This window comes from Paroedura picta, chromosome 10 (genome assembly GCF_049243985.1).
Source record: "Paroedura picta isolate Pp20150507F chromosome 10, Ppicta_v3.0, whole genome shotgun sequence".
NCBI lineage: Eukaryota > Metazoa > Chordata > Lepidosauria > Squamata > Gekkonidae > Paroedura > Paroedura picta.
The window spans coordinates 83,980,434-84,003,649 of NC_135378.1; the positions used below are offsets into that span (position 1 = coordinate 83,980,434).

Genomic DNA, 23,216 nt, shown 5'->3' on the forward strand with positions numbered 1-23,216 from the left:
GGTGAAGGAAAAGATTGTCAGAATGTAAATACACTTAATAAAAATCATTATGGGGGTGAGGATTTTGAATGTCTGCCAAAGGGCAGCCATGAAATATAGGCTGCATAAATGCGGTATCATTGTTTCAATAGATTAGATTTCCATAAGGCACATTGGGAGTTCACACTAACCACTCTACTACTTCAAAGCAAGAGTCCAGTAGCATGGCGATCCCCAACCTGTGGTCTGTGAACCACATGTGGTCTGTCGACTAACTGGAGGTGGGCCGCGAAGGACGCCTTCTCCCCTCCCCCCCCGGCCCTTTACTTCATCCCCCCGGCCCTTTACAACACACTTGGGGTGTCATTGTCTCCCATCACTCCCAGATGGGACTATCTCGTTGCAGAGAAACAAGCTCAGGGTTCCCATTGATTTGTCATTGTCATGAGTTAAAATTTCCATGAAAATAAAATGTTCCTTATGTTCATTGTTGTGGCGTGTCTGTATCTTATTTTGAAGGGATGTTTAAACATTACCATAGCGACCAGAGTCAGAGAGCGTTAGGGCAGTGGGCCTCAGTAAAATTGTCAAGCGTTGAGTGATCCCCGGTGATAAAAAGGTTGGGGACCACTGCAGTAGCACCTTTAAGACCAACAAAAATGTATTCAAGACGTGAGCTTTCGAGTGCATGCACTCTTCCTTGCAAGGATCTGAAAACCCTCAACCAAATCATGAATTTATATATGTAAGAGAAAACCATTAGAAAGGTTAGGGTTAGAAAGATAAGTTCAAAGTCCCCCCCCCCCCACTACCAGCCAAGAAACTTACATTCACAGCTCCTCTGTACACAATGATTTTATTCAAAGGCTGTTATACATTGTAACAGAGAAGGTTCTTACTCCATATTTAAGGCATTTTGTTAACCAATTTCATCTCTAACTCATGCTAATACAGAAACATATATGGGAGGCACATCACGGGCTATCCAGCACTGGCCCATCCCTTCCTGATATCACTGCCCCATCAGAACAGTTTTATCAGTGCCGTGGCGAGCCCAAGGTCACCCATCTGGTTGCATGTGGGGGAGCACAGAATCGAACCTGGCATGCCAGATTAGAAGTCTGCACTCCTAACCACTACACCAAACCTTAAAGACCCACTCCAACTCAAGGAAGCCTGTTCTGCTGAGGAACCGCTCTAACAGTCAGGAACTTCTTCCAAATATTCTGTTGAAAACTCTTTGGACTTAATTTCAGTCCATTAGCTCTGGTCTGATCATTTGGGGCAACAGAAAACTATTCCATCCTCTATATCAGCCTTTCTCAACATTTTTTACCATTGAGAAACCCGTGAAAGTCTTCAGGTGTCAAGAAATCCCAGGAGTAGTGTGATTTTGCAGAATAAGGTTGGGAAGCACAGCTGTGGACACACCCACCCAGGGCCCTTCCCCTTCCCACCCCCTCCAGCCCCATCATTGACCATTCTGGTAGGGGTGGGTTGAGAAGACCATATGTGGTCAATATCACCTGATAAATATTTCACACACGCACAAACACACATAATTAAATAACTCCCACCCATTTGGGAAACCCTTCCAAGGCCGTCAAGAAACCTCAGAGTTTCATGAAACCCTGATTGAGAAACTCTGCTCTATATCAGGGGTAGTCAACCTGTGGTCCTCCAGATGTTAATGGACTACAATTCCCATGAGCCCCTGTCAGCAAATGCTGGCAGGGGCTCATGGGAATTTTAGTCCATTAACATCTGGAGGACCACAGGTTGACTACCCCTGCTCTATATGACAGCCCTTCCAATACCTGAAGACAGCTTATCACGTCAACTCCTCAGACTAAACATTTCCTCATAGGACTGGGTCTCCCAACTCCTCACTATCTTTGTAGCCCTCCTCTGGACACCTTCCGGCTTGTCAGCATCCTTAAAGTGTGGCACCCTAAAATGAACACAGCTCTTACTCCAAATGAGGTCTAACTAGAGCACGTCACATGATCCGGGCACTCTACTTCTGAAGATGCAGCCCAAATTATTCTCCCCGCATTGCACCAACTCCTTTAAAGTAAGGTAGCAGAGGCTCTTCCATAATATGCTCTGTGCAGAGCTCTGGGTTTATGTTTGTTGGTTCGTTTTTGAATTAAATATTTTAAAACTCTTTTCAAAACAAATTGACCCAGGGCAACTTACAAGATAGAGCAACAGTAGTGAAAACAAATACAGCAACACTAAAACAGCAAGATCCGGTTTTCAAAAATCCATCAAATGTCAGCAGCAGGATGTCATAGAAATGGTGACATCTATAAAGAGGTCAAAAACATAGGAAGGATTTTTAAAGAGAGTTCTGGCTCAATGCCAAAGCTGTGATGGTTTAATACCGGGTACAGGTTCAGCGGGTGAAGCTCCACATCTCATCAAGGGTCTATTTTGTGAAGCCACCCACCTCACTTGAGGTGGAAAGACTATATAGCAGAGTCTGGACCATATTTTGTACTCCTTAAATGGTATTTACAAGCTCCTTTTTAGCTAGAGAAAACAGGATTTCATAGAAACATTTGTTGTATCATGTGAAAATGTATATATTTATTTATTGTCAAAGCAAAAGGGAGAAAGCTGTAGAGCTGCAGCTTCTGCCTAATTTGTGCTCCATCTACAGAATATGTAATCTCTTCTATTAGCTGTCTGGTTTCTTTTCCCTATGGAAATTTAAACTCCTGACAACACTAGCACCCCAAAAGGTATAGCCCGTTTTCCCAATTACCTGCTTCCACAGAACAGTTAGCCCAATGTGTTACATGCTAAATGAAACTACTACAGTCTTCCCCATGGGGTTCAGCCAAGTAAGCCAAGAGGGGTTCCCAGTCGAAGAATGTCGAAGAAAGGAGAAATGGATAGCGGAGGGGAAGGGTTTGTTGGTAGCCAACCGCAGGAGAAGAATTGAGCCTTAGCGACCAGGGACAGTTTTTCCAGGCATTCAAAGGGGAGGAAGATAACTTGAAGAGGCAGCAGTTCTAGCAATATGCACAGCATGGAAGTCCAGAAGGAATAGAAGAATGTATAAGGAGGCAAACAAACGGCATTTGCACAGAGCTTGAAGAAAACAGCAAGGGGTGATGAGGATGCAGAACTGCAAATATACGGACTTTATACCAATGGCAAAACAATGAGGAGTCAAGACATGTTTCCTTTGGAGAGGGGGGGGAGTGTATTTTTTCAGTTTATAGAGAGATCATGAAGAACTGCCAAAAGTGCTTGCCAACCAATATTCATTACATCAACCTCAGTCCTATTGGTACTGCATGGTCGAATTGAACGTTGACCCCAAGACATCTGAACAGCCTATAATGTCACACAGCAACATTTCCTTTTTTTAAAAAAAATGACTATACCCTATGCAGCAACAACAGCATTGTAGAAACTCCCATCATGCTCCCATGTGGTCTGATCATGGTCTCTGCACATCAGACCGTTCACTATGGGTTTCCTACCACACACACACCCCTTTCAACCTCTATGGCGTTGCTACAGTAACTGAAGACCAGCAGCTTGGCTATAAACCCAGAGGACTGAAGCAAAGTTGTAAAAATTTGCTGGCCTGCAAGCGTTAGCCAAGTTGCCGTTGTTTTCAGCCCACGTTATTCATTGCTTAATGTAGTGAAAACAGCCTAATGCCAACCCAACCTCCTGCTTCCTTGCGCATCTGTGCAACACGTACTGCTATTCTTCAGATTTCAAAACTACTAATTAAAGGCTTGGCTCCATGTAAGCACCACTGTGAAAACTACGAACATGTGTTGCCTTTTTTTACGCAGCATTCAGTTACAAGTCGGTGACAGAGGATGCATTCATAACTCCGTGCGCTGTGCGGAATCTCATTTTGGTATCGGAGAGTCTGGCTTAAGGAATCCAGCTTGGAAAACAAACGGCAGGTTAAACTGTGCTGTTTTTTTCCCTTTATATAATTAAGTTACTGGCTTTTGTGCATGTCTAGAAGTACTGACTGTGGGAAGCTATATACAAGTCCAGTAGCAAGAAGATTCTGAAGGCACAAGCTTTCAAAAAATTAAAGCCCCCTCTGTCAGAATGTTTTCTGTCTCGAAAGCTTAGGTAAAGGTAAAGGTATCCCCTGTGCAAGCACCGAGTCATGTCTGACCCTTGGGGTGACGCCCTCTAGCGTTTTCATGGCAGACTCAATACGGGGTGGTTTGCCAGTGCCTTCCCCAGTCATGACTGTTTACCCCCCAGCAAGCTGGGTACTCGAAAGCTTACAGCCCCCCAAAATCTCAATGGTCTGTAAAGTGCTACAGGACTTGTATCTAGCTGTTCTAACCCTAGTACAGTGTGCTAACTGTACCACACCCCATTCTTGCACTGGGTGACGCTATGCCACCCTGAACTTAAAAGGCTCAGTACCAAAATCTATCAAATTAACAAGTCAAATAAGCCAAGGAAGGGATAGTTGAAGGGGACCTTCATGTGCAGTTGCTGGGGAAGCAGCTGCAGGGAGACATTCTGGCCCCTGTGCACCATTTGGGAGCCTTCCAGAGGTCTCTGGACAGCCACTGTGGGAAACAGGATGCCTGACTGGCTTAGCCTACAGGCTTCTGACCCTCCAGGACTTCTCCTTAAATCTCCCTTGAGGGCAACAGCTCTTCCATTTCATTTTTTAAAAATTAACTGGCCCAGTCTAGCCAGACCAAGTCAGATATCCTAAGTTAAGCAGGGTCAGCCCCTGGTTAGTATTTGGACGGAAGACCACCAAGGAAGTCCCAAGTGGCTATGCAAAGGCAACAATGGCAAATATCCTCTGTTCGTTTCTTGCATTGAAACCCTACCGAGACTTTCAAAAATCAACTGTGACTTGACAACATTTTCTACCAACGTTTTTTAGAAAAATACAGGCAGCATGAGAAGCATTGCCTTACTAATGCTACTGGACAGCACAAAATCACCCTCAAGCACAGTCAAGGAACCCACAGCACAGCTCCTCCACATGGCAAAGCTGACCTAGTTTCCCTGCTATGTGGGAAAGAGTCACAGTGTCATTCCCCCTTGACCATCTTGAGCTTCCCCTGTCTTTGCAGCAGGTCGGTCGAGGTACCTTTGATGACTTGCCCTACACCTGCCAGGCAATAGCTGTACCACGTGTGATGATGATTATTATTATTAATAAAAGGGTAATCCTTACAGTAGTCTAAGTTATGCAAGATTTTCATGAAATATTGAAGCTACTTGATCTCAGTTCCAGGTACAAGTGCACATTCATTCTTCTTATGACAGTATATACCAGGGGTAGTCAAACTGCGGCTCTCCAGATGTCCATGGACTACAATTCCCATGAGCCCCTGCCAGCAAAAGCTGGCAGGAAGTCTGTGGGATCACAGACATAGTTAGGGTTTTAATAACCTATGGTCTCACGATGGAGTCCAGATATCCTGATACTCCTTGCAGTTTGCTGTCCTCTGCTCTTTAAAAACAAGTGAATGCTTCTTCTCAGAGAAACACATGGAGCAACTACTCTTAACAACACACATTAAAAAGGAGTTCTGAAAGCCCAGCGAGGAGCAACTGCAGAGTCTCATGCAGAACAGTACTGGGCTGAAGGTGAGGAACTGTCCACATACAATCCTCACTTGTGCAGTATTACAGGCATCTCCTGGAGACCAAATTCTGAAGAAATGCACCAAGATTTCACAAAAAGCACTCACTGCTGTTGAAAAAACCTAATAGGAGACAGAGAAGCAGATTAACTTCCTAATCACCAACTTAGCCCAAAAATACTTCTCAAATTCTGGGCTGAAAATCATACGTTCAGCACAGCCAGCTGGCAACCCTACTCAGGACTGACTCCAGAAATGTGCTGTTGATAGATACCACCACATTAGAATAAACTGATCTATTTATTCTTTTCCAATTAACTTGGATTCTCCTGCACTTTATAAAACTTAAACGTTAGGGTTTAAATATGAGAAATATTTTTGGATGGTCCATTATAAGGGAGAGAGAGGAGGTATATTTTCTATTAAAACATCTATATGAGGTTTGCAGGGCTGTGGCTCAGTAGCAGAGCATCTCAAGGTCACAGGTTTAATCCCTGGTGACTACAGTTCAAAGGTGAAGTTAGTCCTCAGCCTGAGACTCTGGAGAGGCACTGTCAGTCTTAGTATACAAGTCAACAGTGCTTACTTTGATGGATCACGGGTCTAATTCAGTATATAGCAGCTACATGTGTTATTGATACCTCAAGCCCCAATTGTTTCAATTCGAAGAGAACTGTGACTGGCCCAGGGTCCCCCAGCAGACATCATGTGGAAAAGTAGGGTTCTCCAGACTAAGAGTCCAACACTCTTTACAATTACACCACACTGGCTCTTCTAGAGCAGGGGTAGTCAACCTGTGGTCCTCCAAATGTCCATGGACTACAATTCCCAAGAGCCCCTGCCAGCAAACACTGGCAGTGGCTCATGGGAATTGTAGTCCATGAACATCTGGAGGACCACAGGTTGACTACCCCTCTTCTAGAGCAAAAACACTTTTTCATTACATAGAAAGGTCAACTACCACTGAGAGGGGAGTGCAGCGTGGTGGCAGACCATAAGTGCTTTGAATGCAGACCATCCCAGGTACAATCTCATTAACCGCTTCTCAGCAGGGAGACCCACTGCCTGGCAGAGCAGATGATAAAATACTAGTGACCCAAATAATTTTATTCCACATATGCTCTAGTGGCCATGTTGACTTCATGATGCAGAAAGACTATAAATTATATATATCATCAGAACAATCAGTAGCCAATACAGCTTGACCAAAAGCAGGCCTGAAGCATTATCACTATTCTTTCCAAATTTGCGAACATCACCAAGAGGCTCAAGATCAAAATTCTGTCAGTCCTGTAAAACCAAAGCAACTAGACTTAGAAGAATTTGTTGCCTGTGCAGTACACAGTGTACTACCAATAAGACCAGGGTATTGTGTTAGTCAATGGCTGCAAAAAAATATGCATCCATCTACCGGCATCTTAACAACAAAACTGTATTCTACCATAAACCTTTGTGAACTATAGCCCATTTCTTCAAATATTAGGATGTAGTACTTCAGTGCACCTGAATGGGCCCTAGTCTTCAAAACCTGCGTAGAATTAGACTGTGTTAATCGTTAAGGAATCACATAACTCCTTGTTTATTTTTTTCCCAATTTACAGAAGCATTTATTTGTTACTTCAGACAGTTCTCCTTCTCCATCGACCAAAAGCGCCTAGCAAATTGATTTTGTCTCCATGCAACACATTTGCAGTCCAAGATTTACAACTGTAAAAGCAATAATGTAGTGCTAGCCCAGTCTAGTTATCTCCAGTAAACAAGCCAAGCCGCGTGCTGCAAGTTAAGTAAAAAAATAACTTAAGCATCAGTGGCTTCAGCACTAAGCATGGCAGCCAAACTACACCTTTTTCTAAGGAAGCTGCCAAAAGGAATACAAACGTGGCCTCTCGTCAAACAGCTTCCCACTTGATTTCATTCATATTTTTCTTTTGCATCTTTCTGTGCTGGCTCCAAGTACAAGTAGAAGACTCTCTCAGTATTTAAAGCATTTCCAACGTGATTCATTCTTAATTGCCAGCACGGCCATGCCTGCTTTCCTAACTAAGATCCTGATTTCAACTGAGCATTCCTCAACCATGTGGCCAACAGCCAAAGTCACCAAGAAAAAGAGCAGAACTTGAAGAGTTCTGGGCCCCCCCTCATTCTGGGGGGAGGCGGGATATAAATTAAATTTAATAATAATAATAATAATAATAATAATAATAATAATAATAATAATAATAATAATGAGGTCCTCACAGAATGCCAGAGGTGACTGTCACGATTTGGATTCAGCAGCATACAGCCACTCTAACAATCAGAAGGTCAGAAATACACAGCAGACAATTATCAGAATCCAGAACTCACGTGAAAGAACGGTCACGTAAAAAAAAGTAAACATAATGTTCACAAAAAGACGATAAAAGCAACTCACAAAATTTTAGAAAACTGCTTGCTCCCATGCAGCATTATACAATTTTGTATCTAGATTACTAGAATGGAAAGCCATTGGCTATGATCCAGGCAGATTTTTTCCCCAATAAAGTTCCTTTCACAGTGTTTCTCTCTCAATCCCCAGCATAGTTTGCTTGGAGGCCAAAGGGGATCCCTTCCTCTCTGTTTCACCAACTGCCAGAATACAATCCATTTTCTTTGCACTGGAGTATATCCAATGCACTACCAAAGGCAGGTTTTTCTCCCTTTTACCTTTCCCCAGTAACACCCTACAAATGGCAGAAAGTCAAGCACCTGCAGGGGGGGAAAGCCATGGATACTTGACAGCTGTTGTAAGAAGAGGCAAGTGAAGAAAATCCCCTGTTCTGCTGGTAATGCTCAAAATCCCACACACACACACACATACACAAACTGCAGCCACTACAGAAAAACCTGTTTCCAAACCGTAAGGATAGACAGTATCAAAGTCTAAAAATCATCAACTTAAACAGGTTGCAGGACAGGGGATATCTTGTCTCCTACTAGGGAGGGAAAAACTAGATTATTTTCTTTCTCCCCACCCCTCCCATCTTTCCAAACACAATTGCTCAAATATTTTAATTGGAAGGGTAATCTCTTTGGAACCATGTAATACCCTAATCAACACATTAAATATTTACTCGCTTTATTTGAAAGTTTAGACATTTCATGTTTGCCACAAAGGTTTTCTAATGGCAGGAAAAAAAACAGTTTAAAAGTATTATGTGTAACCCAAACCACTGCCTTATTTTCCTTCTGCAAAAGCAAAGAAACACATTTATAGAGGAATTTAGTGTCACAATTATTAAAACGGATACTTCTTTGCTGCATCAATTTTATGTATATCATTAAACACCTACAATATATTTATATTTCAAATGAATGTTTTGAACAATGGGACAACTGAAGGGAATTCTGCAGACTCATAACAATGGCTTACTAAGAAAGTTAGCTGGGAACCAAAACATAAAATAACAGCAAGTATTGGACTGGGTGGGCCATTAGCCTGATCCAACATGGCTTCTCTTATGTTCTTAAATGTTTGGATAACCAGGTACTTAAATGAGAGGAAGGCAAAACGTACAAAAAGTAAAAACTGGGGGTTCCGCTATTAACAATATGTGCTTGAAAACCCTTCTTCCTAGCATTAGCATATTCAAATACTTGAACTTCTTCCAGATGCAGGAAAGGTGGAAGTGCCCCAAGAGACTGTCCTCCTTTCAGAATATTTCGTTTTGTTTTTTACCTACATGAAACCTGACAACTCTATCCTCTCTTCTAACAAGGGATTTTACTAGAACTAACACCTCTAAGAAAAACTGGAAACACCAACTCTAATTGTACATGGTTTAGAACCAGAACACCTGAAGCAAAGAAAAAATTAAGCTCAGTTGATTCCCACATAAGCATGCACACAAACAAGCTGATTTACTCCTTTGGAAGATCTCAGCGAAAGAAGGGTATTTGGGACGTGTAATCCTTTGGCAATTTCATGCCTAGCTAACTGACTGACAAACAAGCAAAGCACGAGGTCTATACATTTTATTTTTATAAGGAATACAAAAAGGCAATTTCTTTGCCATTGCACTTCAATGGCTTTTCACGGGGGGGGGGGGGGTGTTTTTGCTCAAGACAATAAATAGGCTAAAGGTCAGCAGATTTTATTCAAGCTGGAATTGACCAAGTAAAACAAGCTGGAATCCTAAAAATACCTTCCTGAGAGTGGCACCATTAAATAAGAGCAACATACTGAGCCCGGATGGCCCAGGTTAGCCCAATATGGTTAGCTCTCGGAAGCTAACCAGGGTCAGCCCTGGTTAGCATTCAGATGGGAAACCATCAAGGAAAATCAGAGTGGTTATGTGGAGGCAGGCAAGGCTATACCACCTCTCCTAGTATTTTGCCTTAAAAACTCTTCAAAGTTTGCCATGAATTGACTGCACTTCCCTCCATCATCAGCAGTGCCAAGCAAATCTCTGGGGTCTGCTCCCATGGTCACTTAGCCAGATGGAGACCACAGAAGTGAATCTTGATTATTTGTGGTGTCCAGATTCATGGGGAAAAACACACTCACACAGAGGCCAATTAGATGGTAGGGAGAGGCAACTGCTCCGAAAAAGCTTTGGGTTTCTACGTAAACAAGGGAAAACTCTCAGACCTAACAAGGCATAAATATGAAGAAGAGGAGTTGGTTCTTATACACCGCTTTTCTCTACCCGAAAGAGTCTCAAAGCAGCTTACAATCTCCTTCCCTTTCCTCTCCCCACAACACCCTGTGAGGGAGGGGAGGCTGAGAGAGCCCTGAGATTACTGCTCAGTCAGAACAGCTTTATCAGTGCCCTGGAGAGCCCCAAGGTCACCCAGATGGTTGCATGTGGGGGAGCGGGGAATCAAACCTGGCTCACCAGATTAGAAGTTGACAAATTACTTCAATCTAATGAATCCAAGAAAACTGCTAACTTATACCCATTCACAGACTAGTGGCACCTTATAGGGAACTTCATGGTACTAAATGATTCCCCTACAGCAATAAGCAGCAATAATTTGTCCGGAGACCAATAGTTCTGTACAAACGGCAATCAGCTCAAGGACAGGTCAGGCCAGAACAAAGAGCTTGTTCTGACACTTTCGAACGGAAATTGGCCTGAAGAGGCCAAGGCTAATCTCTCACTTTTTCTCCCAAGGACATACCCCACTAGCCTCAAAAGAGACTCTTCACCTGCTCGCACAGAGACATACACTGTTCAGCTAGAGATTATGTAGATATATAAGCATCTGAACCTTTCACATCTATGTTGAACATCTTATCAGTTGCCTTATACGAAGCATCCACAATGTATTTTCTGTTGGATTAAAAAAATTAAACATGTCAGCATCTAAAAACCAGGAATAGCGACATTTAACGCATCTTACAAGTGAGTGTATCTGTGCGCACACAAATGAAGACAACTCAGAAGCCGCCGCAAGTACAAAATGTATTGTCACTTATATATTGCCTCTTATATATTGTCAATGAACTGCTAATTCCTCATTTCAACGACTGTAATGGCCAAACTACACATTTGGGTTCTAAGAGTTGGGCCTGGGGAACCTGTAGCCCAGGGGTAGTCAAACTGCGGCCCTCCAGATGTCCATGGACTACAATTCCCAGAAGCCCCTGCCAGCATTCGCTGGCAGGGGCTTCTGGGAATTGTAGTCCATGGACATTTGGAGGGCCACAGTTTGACTACCCCTGCTGTAGCCACACAGCAGCTGCAGGGAATGGCTTTTAAAAAGAGAGAGAGAGAATTCAAACATGATTATACTGCCATAGGAAAGGAAGGGCTCCTGCCTCCCACCCCCATGATTTTCCCTCGCCAAAACAACTATGAGGGACCTATTTTGGTATTTTTGTTGCTTCATCTGCATGCAAAGCAGAACATGGGTAAATAATTCTCTTCAGCACTGTTTGGGTACTGGGAAAAAGACCAGTGCTTGGAGGGGAGGGACAGAAGCTCTTCCTTCCTCAACAGCAGAGGTCTAAGCCTACTGAGATTCCCTTTTATTTAACCCCACGGTTACTGTGTCACTGCCAGGAAGCCCATGCTGTAATACATGGCTGGAAGCAGTTCACATTTCCTTTGTTGTGTTCTATAGGCGGGCAATGGAGGTATGACCTCCGGATATACAGCCATGTCAGCAGTGCCCACTGGTTGACTACTTCTTTCCACCTTGCAAGGCTGACTCAGCACCATGCCAGTCCACAATTGGTGGGTATCCGCAGGGCTGCGATGGATGATGTTGTTGCTTGATCATGGAGTGGGGTCTTCACTGCACATTTTCTATCTGCTAAGTAATCACAGGATACTGACTGGGGCACAAACACAGCATCAGAGTTCAGTTGTAAACCCCAAAGGTTTGACTTTTGACCCACTATTACTTTAATAAGTCCAAACTTAAAGGGGGGGAGGGCTTTCTCAAAGCAGTGTTACATGGACTAAAAAGCATCAGTGTATGTTAAAAAAGGGGGGTTATATATTTTTATATATTTATATTCATTTATTTATTTAATTTATATACCGCCCTAGCCAGCAAGCCAGCTTAGGGTAGGGCAGTATATATAATTAACAATTAGTTATAGTGACTTAAGTTTTGATGCCAACATTACATCAGATGGCTGCATACACCTAAAAAAAAAAGGATAAAATACTTTCCAGAGTCAGTGAAGCATCAAGGTAATCTCATCTGACTCAAATTATTCAAGGAAAGAAAAAATGACAAGTAATTTTCACTCTTCTCTTCAAAGGGTTTTATTGCATTCATTCTTGATAGCATGATTCCATTGCAAAGAGCATAGTTGTTATCTACTGTAGCTCGACTAATGTTTTCTGGATTGAGCTCACTGATCCAGTATTAATATAGCTCTTGGAATAGATTCACCGTTTGCTAATTTCCTTATTTACTACTTGCTAATTTCAAAAGTATATACAGTTATAGTGTGCATAGAAATGCCTACTGAAATGCTAGAAAATCCATGTAATATATTAGTCAACATTTTATGATACTGATATTGTTCTTCGCAGAAACCTACATCACTTTTGATAAATATCTGTTCCACTTAATATTTCTGGTAAGGCCTAGGAGGAGGAGCGTGTCTCATGTCTTAAGTGCCACTCAGCTTAACACCCACTCAAGCAGCTGTCCCGCCCCTGAGTGCCTCCTCCTCCAACCAGCTTGCCTGTCTGTCCAGCGGCCAGCCTTCTATCCCCCACCGCTGATGACCCCCTCCTCCTTCCATTTCCCTCTGAGGCTTGGAGGCTGCAGATCCCTGCCGTGTAAGAGCTGACCCTGCCCCTGCCGGTGAGTTCCCTAACAGCTGCCTGCAGTCTCTCCAAGTCCTAGCACCTGTTGTATTCCTGAATGCAATGGGCTTGGCCCCTAGTAATAATAATAAACATTTTCTCTGAATATCAAAAGATGCAGGGCATCACCAGAACACTATAACTCTCTCACATGACTGATTTTGTGAAAGTGCTTATTTGAAAAATAAAGAAGAAAAAGACAATATCTGTGTCATCCTAAAATTCCTGAAATTGCTATTTATTTCCCAAATGTAAACATAGTATCAAGTAACAGAGGATACTAAACTGGGAGGGATAGCAAACACAGCCAAAGACAGAATCAGGATGACCTTGACAGGCTGGAAAACTGGGCTAAAATGAATTTCAATAGTAATAAATGTAAAGTTCTGCATTTAGGGAGGAAAAACAAATGCATCACCATAGGATGACTGTGACTTGTCTTGGCAGCAGTAAATATGAAAAGGATATGGGGGGGGGGGGTGTTAGTAGACCATACACTGAACATGAGTCAGCAGTTTGACTCAGTGGCTAAACAGATAAACCGGATATGGGGCTCTATCAAAAGGAGTATAATGTCTAGATTACATGATGGTACCGCTTTGCTCTGGTTTGTGTACTGTGTTCAGTTTTGGGCACTTCATTGGAAGAAAGATGTAGACAAATTGGAGCATGTCCAATGGAGGACAACAAAAATGGTGAGGGGTTTGGACACCAAGACACATGAGGAAAGGTTGAGGGAGCTTGGTCAGTTTAGCCTGGAGAGAAGACACTAAGAGGAGCTATGGTAGCCATCTTCAAGTATTTGAAGGGCTGATATATAGAGCAGGGGTAGTCAACCTGTGTTCCTCCAGATGTTCATGGACTACAATTCCCATGAACCCCTGCCAGTGTTTGCTAATAACTTTGTAAGTTATTAAGCAGAGGCTAGATAGCCATCGGACAGAAAAGCTAATTCTGGGAACTGTGAATAATCCGATTGCAGTGGGTGGACAAAAGGGATTGTGTAAATTCCTGGCTCTTGCGGCCATATCCTGCATTCTTCAGGGGGTTGAACTGGATGACCCTAGAGGTCCCTTACAACTCTATGATTCTCCAGGAAATCTGATCGGTTAGAATCAGCTGAATAGAGAAAGACTTCTGTATCAGACACTGAGAAGAACTGAGTCTCATTTCAGTCCTAGCTGAGAAGAGTTGAGCACTGACAGATTCAGAATTCTTCCCTAAGAGCAATTTAACACAGACAGGAGAACTGGGGAAAGTTCACAAAGACAACTGGGTAGTTAAGAGTCTCCCATTAGGGTCAAGGGAAGGGAACAGATCTAACTTACAAAGAAGGAGAACCTATGACCTCCCGATAAAGTCTGTTCCACCGAGGAACCTCTTTGTCAGGAACTTCTTCCAGATGTTTAGCCGAAAATTATTTTGAATTTTTGGTCCAACCCTCTGGGGCAACATAATACAACTCTGCTCCATTCTCTATATCAGGGGTAGTCAACCTGTGTTCCTCCAGATGTTCATGGACTACAATTCCCATGAACCCCTGCCAGTGTTTGCTGGCAGGGGCTCATGGGAATTGTAGTCCATGAACATCTGGAGGAACACAGGTTGACTACCCCTGATATAGAGAATGGAGCAGAGTTGTATTATGTTGCCCCAGAGGGTTGGACCAAAAATTCAAAATAATTTTCGGCTAAACATCTGGAAGAAGTTCCTGACAAAGAGGTTCCTCGGTGGAACAGACTTTATCGGGAGGTCATAGGTTCTCCTTCTTTGTAAGTTATTAAGCAGAGGCTAGATAGCCATCGGACAGAAAAGCTAATTCTGGGAACTGTGAATAATCCGATTGCAGTGGGTGGACAAAAGGGATTGTGTAAATTCCTGGCTCTTGCGGCCATATCCTGCATTCTTCAGGGGGTTGAACTGGATGACCCTAGAGGTCCCTTACAACTCTATGATTCTCCAGGAAATCTGATCGGTTAGAATCAGCTGAATAGAGAAAGACTTCTGTATCAGACACTGAGAAGAACTGAGTCTCATTTCAGTTCTAGCTGAGAAGAGTTGAGCACTGACAGATTCAGAATTCTTCCCTAAGAGCAATTTAACACAGACAGGAGAACTGGGGAAAGTTCACAAAGACAACTGGGTAGTTAAGAGTCTCCCATTAGGGTCAAGGGAAGGGAACAGATCTTCTAGAGAGAGAAAATTCCCTACCCAGTCATGCAGAGAGTTAGCTCTGAAAAGTGCAGAGATCCCTGGACTACTGTGGTTAAAAACTATCTTGAGAGTCAGTTAAAAACTCAAGATGAGTACTGATGTTTCAAGAAACGGGGCTTGGGTACTCAAAAGAGTATGCCAGCTAGTTAGAGAAAACTCTAAGAAAGCGTGCTGAAAAACTCTGGAGCAAAAGTCTCTCAACAAAGATTATAAGTCACTGGGAAAATTTTAGGAAGCTCTCATTGTAGTGAATTTCCTGCATTCTGAAGGGGGTTTGACTAGATGGCCTTGGAGGTCCCTTCCAACTCCATGTATAATCCCATGAGCTAGGAATCATGCACATTTCTGTGCTCGAACCCTAAAACTCTGGACAGAACAGCAGAAGTAATGAGAAGAATGTTTGCAGAGCATTTACCATCAACACCTGTTAAAAGCACATATACCCAATGAATTGGAGAGGAGACAACTTGAATCAATGCCAACTACCCTTAAGATAAATGTGATCGCTACACTTGAACCAAAGTTATCCTAAACTTTAAGGGTATAAGACTTCCAAATAAGTATCATCGGAGGTTACTTGGGGGGGGGGGGAATTAAATGATTAAATAACACCTTCTAGTCTAGGAGAACCATCTGGTATGCAGCACATGGATCAAGACTAATTAAAAACTTCCCTAATTTAGAGAATGAAAGGAATTACCTGCTCTGAACAGCAATGTGTGTGTTTTTTTTTCAGATAATTCTAAATCAGAAGCTTTCCCAATGACTTAAATTGATTAGGCTCTGATCTACCATATTTCATAAGTTTCAAAAACAAAACTTTCCTAATTTTTTATCAGTTTTAAGAGCTATAGAAACGTCTCAAAAAGCTTTTTCCTCTCAATTGACAGAAGCAGAGGTAGTAAAATATTTGATGAGATATATCCACTATATATATGGCTTTTTCTCCCTTTTATGATGTTTTAATTGTTGTGTTTCAGTCATATATAAACCAATGAGAATATGTATGTGTATATTGACTCAGCCTTCCATCCTTTCGAGGTCGGTAAAATGAGTACCCAGCTTGCTGGGGGGGTAAAACGGTAATTTATTTATTTATTTATTTATTTATTTATTTATTTATTTATTTATCATACTTCTATACCGCCCTCCCCGGAGGGAAGGCACTGGCAAACCACCCGGTATTGAGTCTGCCATGAAAACGCTAAAGGGCGCCCCCCAAAGGGTCAGACATGACTCGGTGCTTGCACATATATGGTAATCATGTGTGTGTATGTATGTATGTATGTATGTATGTATGTATCTATGTATGTATGTATGTATGTATATACTGTTGTTTTTTTTTGGGGGGGGGTACATTTGCCAAAATAATGACTGGGGAAGATTGAGTGAGTGGGGCGGGGGCTTAGGGTGGGAGTTTTAATTTTAGAATGTTTTCAAAATCTGACTATAAATGTTTGAATCTATGATGTACAGAAGGATGATGGGGAATGATGAAGAAGATGATTAATAGCGAAGGAAGTCCCCCTATCATGGCATTCAAAATGGCTTTTTCTCCCTTTTATGATGTTTTAATTGTTGTGTTTCAGTCGTACATAAAGCAACGAGAATATTTATGCTGGAAGGTGGTACACAAATATTGCATCATATAAACAAACACATGACATCTTGCAGGGACATTTTTAAAAGCAAACAGCGGTTTTTGCAACAAATTATCCCAAGAGCTGATCAGCAATAGAAGGGCTGAGGGTTCTAGTTTTAGAGAGGTTTTAAGAGAAAGGGGAAGGCAGAGAAGAATGTCCCTCTCTCTAGATTTTTCCATGGTGTATGTTATTAAAAGGGATTCAGTGACTTCTTTTTCCAAAAACTGTTTAACCTTCACCTCTTAAAAAAAAATCAGAGACTGCCAAGGTAAAATGATATGCACTGCGACAAAGGCATACAAATAACCTAGCGGGGGGGGGGGGGGCTTGTTTTCATATCTTTACACCTACCCATTTGTTCATCTTATGCAAAAAGGAGCTTATCAGACATAAAGAACTTGACAGTTCAGAAAGAATTTCACATGCACTAGGTGTATCTAAGTTCAACAGACTATTTCAGCTCAGAGCAGGTGAGAAACAGAGAGCGTAACTGGCAATTTCATAATAGTGGCCAAAAATATACTCAAATGCAAGGAGAAACTAGTCACTTTCACTAGCCATCTTCACAGCAAAACAGAATAAGCACCCAATTATAAACCATCCCTTGTAAATTACCGTTTCTTGTATCCACTCTCAATTTCACTGCGGATACTAAGAAACAGCCATTTTCTTTACTCCATATAGTTCCAAAACACCGAGGAAGATACAAAGAAAAAGCCAGATACTGGACATCTGCAATTATGCAGCCAATATTGCAGCATCAGATTACTGGTTGATTGATTTGATTCTTATAATTAATCTGCTGCTAAATCAGACCTTTGCTGTCATCCTAATTGGTCCACCCAACAAAATTTTAACATAAAAGCACTTGTTGGCACCTTGGTTAACCCTGAACACATTTGCAAGCCATTTGGCTGATTCCAACAGAACTTGTTGTTGTTATGTGCGAAGTCGTGTCCGACCCATCGCGACCCCATGGACAATGATCCTCCAGGCCTTCCTGTCCTCTACCATTCCCCGGAGTCCATTTAAGTTTGCACCTACTGCTTCAGTGACTCCATCCAGCCACCTCATTCTCTGTCGTCCCCTTCTTCTTTTGCCCTCGATCGCTCCCAGCATTAGGCTCTTCTCCAGGGAGTCCTTCCTTCTCATGAGGTGGCCAAAGTATTTGAGTTTCATCTTCAGGATCTGGCCTTCTAAAGAGCAGTCAGGGCTGATCTCCTCTAGGACTGACCGGTTTGTTCGCCTTGCAGTCCAAGGGACTCGCAAGAGTCTTCTCCAGCACCAGAGTTCAAAAGCCTCAATTCTTTGACGCTCGGCCTTCCTTATGGTCCAACTCTCGCAGCCATACATTGCAACTGGGAATACCATAGCCTTGACCCAACAGAACTTACTTCCAAGTAAATGCGTTTAAGAACATCCCACCGTGCAATCTTCTCCAGTCCTTGGCATTTCATCACACCCCCATCCTTTTTTTTACATCTGATTTCCCCACAAATCTCTCACGTTGATGCTACCAGTCTCCCTCTTTTAACACTACATTACTCATTCTGGCATTAGTTAGATGGCTTATCTTGGGAAGATACCCCAAACATTCATTCATCAGCGTCCAGCCAATAATCTAGTACTGAAAAGCTTAGGTCCTCCAGCTTATGTTCTTGAAATTCGTATTAGAATCACAGAGTTGGAAGTACCCTTCCAGCTACCTAGTCCCACCCCTTGCTCAATGCAGGATCAGCCTCAAGCATGCAGGATAAGGATCTGTCCAGTCGCTGCTTGAAGACCACCAGTGAGGGGGAGCTCCCCACCTCCTAAGGCAGCCCATTCCATGGCTGAACTAGATTCATAGAATCCTAGAGTGGGAAGGGACCATGCAGGCCATCTAGTCCCACCCCCTCCTCAGTGCAGGATCAGCCTCAAGCATACAAGATACGTCTCTGTCCAGCCGCTGCTTGAAGACAGCCAGTGAGGGGGAGCTCCCAACCTCCTTAGGCAGCCCATTCCATGGCTGAACTAGACTAGACACTGGTGGCGGAAAGTGCCATTAAGCAACATCTGGAGACCCTGTAGATTATCCAAAGGCAAGAAACAAGCAGAGGTGGTATGCGATTGCCTGACCCTGCATTCCAACCCTGCATTTCCTTGGTGGTCCTCTCATCCAAATACCAGCTTCCGAGATCTGACAAGATTGTCCTAGCGGTAATACCTCACTACAGAAATTCTCTTTATTAAAACATTTCTATACCTTGGTTTCTCTTGGTTCAAGATTGCTTACAATAACAGTGAAAACATCCAAATATTCATCCAGGCCACAGCCACAATGGAGAGGTCTGGGCTCTGGTTTATGTCAAAACAGCCAAACTGACTTGTAGGATAGCCACCAGGTGGCTGCCTGATGAACATAAGTTGGGGCACGGGGACATACAAGCACAACAATGTGATGTTCCTATTACATTTGATATGAACATTAAATAGGCTTTCATCACTGTATTTATAACTATGCTTGAATTAATATTTTCCCAGTGTGCTTCGCTTCAATACTAGCTTAAAGATCCATCTGGAAAAAAATAATGCAGGGATAAAGCAGAGAATCGTCTGACCAATATCTTAATAAGCTTAAGTTTTAAAAAATCAATTTTCCCTAAGTTGTTTTGATATACACATTGCTCCTGAAACCACTTAGCCAACAAGGACAGACCACAGATCCCTCTCAAGTAACTCAATCTTTGATGGACTGATGTTAGGTTTCACGTTTAATACTGTTTCATCTCTCCGATTACATCTAAATAGGGGCTGCGATTCTGTCCGACACCTAGAAGGCTATCAAATGGACGTAGATATAGATGGTACCATTCTTTGCAACTGGGAAGCCCGATCCTAACACTCATGCCAAGAAATTATACAGAAGCCCAAGAAACTAGCAAGTGAGTCCTTAGAATCCTTAAAGGTAAAGGTATCACCTGTGCAAGCACCGGGTCATGTCTGACCCTTGGGGTGACACTCTCTAGCGTTTTCATGGCAGACTCAATACGGGGTGGTTTGCCAGTGCCTTCCCCAGTCATTACCGTTTACCCCCCAGCAAGCTGAGTACTCATTTTACCGACCTCGGAAGGATGGAAGGCTGAGTCAACCCTGAGCTGGCTGCTGGGATCGAACTCCCAGCCTCATGGGCAGAGATTCAGACTGCATGTCTGCTGCCTTACCGCTCTGCGCCACAAGAGGCTCTATATTAGGATCCTTAACTGCATGTTATAGGAAACCTTTATTAACAAGTCTATACAAAGACAAAACCTCTTATGTTTAGAGTTCACATATAGTCTGAGACATTATACTAGGTAATCAGTGCAAAATGTAAAGACTTTATTTTTTAAAAGTCAGCACCAGTTTCTCTACTCAAGTATGTTTTGTTTATTTGTTTAAGATTCTAATCAAGAATTTATTTGTTTGTTTGTTTATTCATTAAGAATGGTGGTATATATTTACTGAAAACAGTCGTAGACCGCTTTCTCTCATTATCATTGGTAAGCAAGCAAAAAATCTATAGAGCAAACAACAGAGAATGCCGGCAAGATTTTTGACAAGTTAAAATAATCTATGAAATGCACTCCAGTAATAATGCTCATATGCTTGCACTGTGGATTATATAGGCTTTTCCAAATGTCAAAATCCCAGAGTACACATCCAAGTAGACAAAGTACAAAATAAGCACCTTAACGGTTCAACGGAAAACGTTCCAAACTGAAAATTGCTGGGAATATATTACCTCTCAAGACAGCTCTAAATGCTCCTGTCCTAACAACACACTGGTGAGGGGGATAGGAAGAGAAGCGGCATCGTTAAGCATCCACAACTCACAGCTAAGAAGTGAATTCTTAGCTGGGTCCTGCATCCCTAAAATACTCTTTTCCGACAAAGATATGTCAAGAGCAACCACAGCTATCAGGAAGGCAGGTGAATAACGCATGTGAAGCTTAGAACTTAAAGAAAAAATCAAGCACGTCTATTTTTTTTAACTCTTCTTAATGGGGTCAATTTGGAGAGTAGCCTGCACAAGCCTTGAAGCAGAGCCAAACCTTGCTCAGAGAATTTTTTTTGAGAACTCTAGATTCATATGCACACCTTCCTATCATGGACTTCCCATCTTCAGATCTACACACCTGTCATCCCACTGCTCAGACTGTTGGGGGAGGCCATTATATGCCCCAAAGGGCTGGAGATGCCATCACCACAGCCTAAATTTCTTTCTAGTCCCCGGAATCCTCTCAGGCCAGTTCTCCAAACCAAATACCAAGCAGGTTGATTTGGATTTAGCTCAGCCAGGAGAAGAGGCCTAAAGGCTGTTCAAAGGTGGCTTGGCCACACTGCTCCTGAGCGCTTCCCCGGATCGCTCAGTGAGCTAATCGGAAGCAGAAAAGCGAAGCTGTATATACAAAAGGCACCAAAACAAACAAAAAAATCCCTTGCAAAAAAAAAGAGAGAGAGCTTTAAACAAAACAAAGAAAGAAGGATGGGGAGACCCACAAATCCCTTGCCAAAAGGCAAAGGAGCAGGTTCCACATCAACTCAAGCTTGAATTCTCCCTGGAAAGGGGGGGGGGGGGGAATCGACTAAACTGAACATCATTTATTTATTGCACGGCAGAGTTAACACACAGCCTGGACCAATATCAATCCCCTAAACCCCAATAGCCCTCTCGCTTTTCGACCTGCTCCAACCTCAGCTGGGGGAAAGAGCCCCCGAATCCCCCGTCCCATCTCGGGAGAGGCTGGCTGCCAACCCCAACACAAGGCAGCACGAGCCCCAACTGGGAGGGATGGAGGGAGGCAGGCAAGCAACCCCCCCCCTCCCCACGGCAATAACGGCACGCAAACCAGAGCAAGGCAAAAACCCAGCTTGCAGGCGTCCATCGCCCAACACACACACACAGACACACACACACCCTCCACCCCCACAGCCGCCCCCCTCCCCGAGCGTGCACAATGCAAGGCGGTTCGGTGTGGGGGGGGGGTCTGAGATAAGCCTTGATGCCCAGCAAGCCTTGTCTCCCCACCAAGGGGTGGGAGGGAGGGAGGGAGGGAAGAGGGAGGGGGGCGCTGCCCAAGACCCCCTCCCTGGGGAGGACCAGACAGGGCAGAGGGGGGGCTGGAGGGGGGTCTCCCTAGTTCATGCTGGGAGGGGAGGGGGGGAAGGGGCGCGCGAGCGGCGCCTGACACAAAGGGAAGGATGGAGGGAGGGAGGGAGGAAGGTGACAGTTGGGGGGGGCGGGGCGGCGCCCTGCCCGGGACTCACCTCAGCGCGGCGGCGGGGAGGGGGGGCGAGGCGAGGCGAGGCGGGTTGGGGTGGGGAGGCTGCTCCGCCTGGCCACCGCGACGGAGCGACAGACGCCGGGCTGAGGCTGCCTTTCCGCGGCACGCTCCCTCTTTTCCCTCCCTCCCTCGCCCGCCGGCCCGGCCCGGCCCCGCCTCCGGCCCCGCCTTCGCCGAGCGACAGGCACGGAGGCCGAGGGAGCGCGCCTGCGCAGTGGGGGGATGGCGGAGGAGCAGGAGGAGGAGGAGGAGGCGGCAGGTGATTCCCTCACCGCCGCGGCGGACGGAGCGCGGCCGTTGGGCGCGGGGCCCACTGCGCAGGTGCGGCCGCGGGTGGGGGACCGGGGAGAGGGGGGGAAGCCGGCGTTGCTAAGCGGCGGCCGCGCGCCGCTCCTGACAGGCAGGGAGGGAGGGGCGGCCCCGCCTCCTCCTCCCGCCGCCGCATTCGCCCAAAGGGTCGCGGGAGGCGGGGGATGCCAAGCTCCAGGGGGGAACTGGGGATCCCCCGGAATGGCCGCTCCGCTCCGGGCTGCAGGGATCAGTTTCCCTAGAAGAAATGGGTGCTCGGAATGGGGGAGGGGGGCCTCTAAGGCAGGGGTAGTCAACCTGTGGTCCTCCAGATGCTCATGGACTACAATTCCCATGAGCCTCATGCTGGCAGGGGCTCATGGGAATTGTAGTCCATGGACATCTGGAGGACCACAGGTTGACTACCCCTGCTCTAAAGCATTGCACCTCTTCTGAGGTTCAGGGGTGCCAGCCTCCAGGGGGGTCTGGGGATTCCTTGGAATTGCAGCTCCTCGCCAATCTACAGAGAGCAGCTTCCCTGGAGGAAAAGGATGCTCGGGAGGATGGCATCTATGCTGTTGTACACCACTGAGGTCCCTGCCCTTGCATGCCTCCATCCCCAAATCTCCAGGCATCCCAGCCTCCACTCCAGGAGGCACCTGGAGATCCCCTGGCAATTACATCTCCTCTCCACACTACAGAGATCAGCTTCCATGGGGGAAAAAATGGCTGCACAGAAAAGGTGGCATCTGGCTCCATCCCCAAATTTCCCAGGGTTTTGGTTCCCCGCCAGTGTCCAGGGGAGACATGGCGACCATAAGTAAGGGTAGGGTTGCTGGAGCTCTCTTGGTAATGACAGCTGAGCTCCAGATGATAGAGCCCCCA

General features: G+C 44.5%; 1 protein-coding gene across 1 annotated transcript in view; it reads right to left on the reverse strand.

Moving 5' to 3' along the window:
- CTNNA2 (catenin alpha 2) overlaps positions 1-22,323 on the reverse strand; it is a 459,457-nt gene extending 437,134 nt beyond the window's left edge. The window contains exon 1 of the mRNA XM_077301175.1: positions 22,027-22,323. The gene's annotated coding sequence lies outside the window, so the exon portion shown is untranslated. The remainder of the gene's footprint in view (positions 1-22,026) is intronic.
- Between the last annotated feature and the right edge of the window lie 893 nt (positions 22,324-23,216).